We start from the raw sequence: 3071 nt of genomic DNA, 5'->3' as shown, positions 1-3071 counted from the left end.
TTCTTTCTTTTCTTTCGTCTTTCTCTCTCTCTCTTTCTTTCTTTTCTTTCTTTCTTTCCTTTCTTTCTTTTTTGAGACAAAATCTTGCTCTGTCACCAGGCTGGAGTGCAGTGGCATGATCTCGGCTCACTGCAACCTCCGCCTCCTAGGTTCAAGTGATTCTCCTGCTTCAGCCTCCCAAGTAGCTGGGGATTACAGGCACTTGCCACTACGCCCAGCTAATTTTCGTATTTTTGGTAGAGACAGGGTTTTACCATGTTGGCCAGGATGGTCTTGACCTCTTGACCTTACTGCAACGAAGTTTTATTTCTTGCCCCCAAATAATGCCTGAATCCAAAGGTACATAAAAATACCTTGTGATCTGCCTGCCTCGGCCTCCCAAACTGCTGGGATTACAGGCATGAGTCACTGTGCCAGGCCCATTTTAACTATTTTTAAGTATACAATTCAGTGACATTAAGTACATTCACAAAGTAGTGTAATCATCACCACTTCCTATTTCCAGAACTTTTTCTTTTCTTTTCTTTCTTTTTTTTTTTAAGATGGGGTTTCACCATGTTGGTCAGGCTGGTCTTGAACTCCCAACCTCAGGTGATCCACCCACCTTGGCCTCCAAAGTGCTTGGATTATAAGCGTGAGCAACCACGCCCGACCCAGAACTTTTTCATCATCCCAAACAGAAACTCTGTACTCATTAAACAACATTCCCATTTTCCCCTTCCCTTGGCCTCTGGTAACCTCTATTTATTTTACTTTCTGTCTCTATGAATTTACCTATTCTAGATACTTCATATGAGTATGAGCGGAATCATATTATATATCTATATTTGTTGTTATTGTTGTTGAGACAGAGTCTTGCTCTGTCTCCCAAGATGGAGTACAATGGCAGGATCATAGCTCACTGCAGCCTCAACCTCCCAGGCTCAAGTGATCCCCCCACCTCAGCCTTCTGAGCAGCTAGGACTACAGGCACATACCACCACACCTGGCTAATTAAAAAAATTTTTTTGTAGAGATAGTGAAATGGGAAAGGTTCCCTTATCCCTCTCACACGCGTGCAATGGGGGTGTGGCTCGCTTCTTCAGTGCCCTGCTGCACAAACCTCTAGGGGAGCATACAGATGGGCAGGCTGTGGGGCTCTGACCCTACCACGGTGTCTAGGTGTGAATGTTTACAGCTGAAGCCGCAGTTGGGGTATGTTGCAGGGAGCTCTTTTAGGTTGCTGTCTATAGGTGGCTTGTGTTAACCAGCTCAATTAAACCCCCTTCCTTATCACAAGGACCGTGGGATTTCTGTATCCTGGGGTTTCTTGCCTCGGTGTACCTGGAAGAATTGGATCATGTGGGCTTGGAGGATGATTGCAAGGTTTTATTTAGTAGAAGTAGCTCTCAGCAGATAAGCCAGAAGGAAAATGGTTTTCCCCGGGAAATATTCTTACCATGTTCATCAACATGATGAAACCCTGTCTCTACTAAAAATATTTTAAAACTTAGCTGGGTATGGTGGCAGGTGCCTGTAATCTCAGCCACTCGGGAGGCTGAGGCAGGAGAATCGCTTAAATCCAGGAGGCGGAGGTTGCAGTGAGCGTAGATGGTGCCATTGCACCCCCAGCCTGGGTAACAGAGCAAAACTCCATCTCAACAACTACAAAAAGAAGTATCTTTTTATTAATATCTTTGAGCTTGACTTAACTTCCATAAAACAAGAACTAGAACATTTCTCTGGTGTAGGTCTTTGATCCCAGAATTTCCTTTTACTTAGGGACAGACCCATGACTACATGGTCCTACCATGTCCCAGAGGAAATAACTTAGTGTCAACTCAAATCTTTAATTTCACACATTGGGAAACATAGGTCAGAAAAAGAAAAAAAAGTTGTTCCAAAATCACTCAGTGAATAAGAATTTCCCCTGAGTTACTAGTCCCCTCCCTCCAATGTCAATTTCTGACAGTTTCTCAATGGCAGTTTGGCTCTCATGTGAGGAAGATAATTTGGGGCCCCCCAGAAAACCTGCCTCACACTGGAGCTGCTTTGGGCTGATATTCTGAACTGACTCATTCCACTCTAAGATTTGCATTGGTCGGCTGGGCGCGGTGGCTCACACCTGTAATCCCAGCACTTTGGGAGGCTGAGGCTGGCAGATCACGAAGTCAGGAGTTCAAGACTAGCCTGGCCAGCATGGCAAAACCCCATCTTTACTAAAAGTACAAAACTTAGCCAGGCGTAGTGGCAGGCGCCTGTAATGCCAGCTACTTAGGAGGCTGAGGCAGGAGAATCGCTTGAATCTGAGAGGTGGAGGTTGTAGTGAGCCAAGATGGAGCCACAGCACTCCAGCCTGTGTGATGAGAGTATGAGACTTCATCTCAAAAAAGAAAATTTTTTTTGCACTGGCTTCTAAGATGGACCTAGCCCTTCCTTCTCCATGCCCACTGCCATGACCCTCTAAGATACTTCTCTCTATGGGGTCATCTACAGCATCCTCCTTCTGGCCTTCCGTTTCAACCCAAACCAGATACCACCACAGCACTCTTTCTTTATTAAACACTAAATTATTACAAAAATAGATACATAAAAAAGCATAGTTCATACAACATCGCACTCATTAGGATGGCTGTAATAAAAGAGACACAATGAGGGAGGATGAGGCGGGAGAATTGCTTGCAGGAGGTGGAGGCTGCAGTGAGCCAAGATCATGCCACTGCTCTTCAACCTGGGTGACAGAGGAAGACTCTTGTCTTAAAAAAAAAAAAAAGAGAGAGAGAGAGAGAGATAATAACAAATGTTTGCCTGTAATCCCAGCAATCTGGCAATCTGGGAGACCACAGTGGGCAAATCACTTGAGGTCAGTAGTTCCAGACCAGCCTGGCTAACATGGCAAAACCCTGTCTCTACTAAAAATACAAAAATTAGCAAAGTGTGGTGGCACATTCCTGTAATCCCAGCTACTCGGGAGGCTGAGGCAGGAGAATTGCCTGAATCTGGAAGGCAGAGGTTGCAGTGAGCAGAGATCGAGCCACTGCCCTCCAGCATGGGTGACAGAGTGAGACTCTGTCTCAAAAAAAAAAAAAAGG

At 45.2% G+C, this 3071-nt stretch overlaps 1 long non-coding RNA gene across 1 annotated transcript in view; it reads left to right on the top strand.

Annotated features, from left to right (window-relative positions):
• The window catches only part of LOC116562748, a 36819-nt gene that overhangs the window by 26501 nt on the left and 7247 nt on the right, over window positions 1-3071 (top strand). The gene's annotated exons all lie outside the window — the stretch shown is intronic.

This window comes from Sapajus apella, unplaced genomic scaffold (assembly GCF_009761245.1).
Source record: "Sapajus apella isolate SASKATOON/1434 unplaced genomic scaffold, GSC_monkey_1.0 scaffold33, whole genome shotgun sequence".
NCBI classification, from domain to species: Eukaryota; Metazoa; Chordata; class Mammalia; order Primates; family Cebidae; genus Sapajus; species Sapajus apella.
The sequence above is the reverse complement of the archived record's forward strand: the minus strand, read 5'-3'. Positions and strand labels throughout refer to the sequence as shown.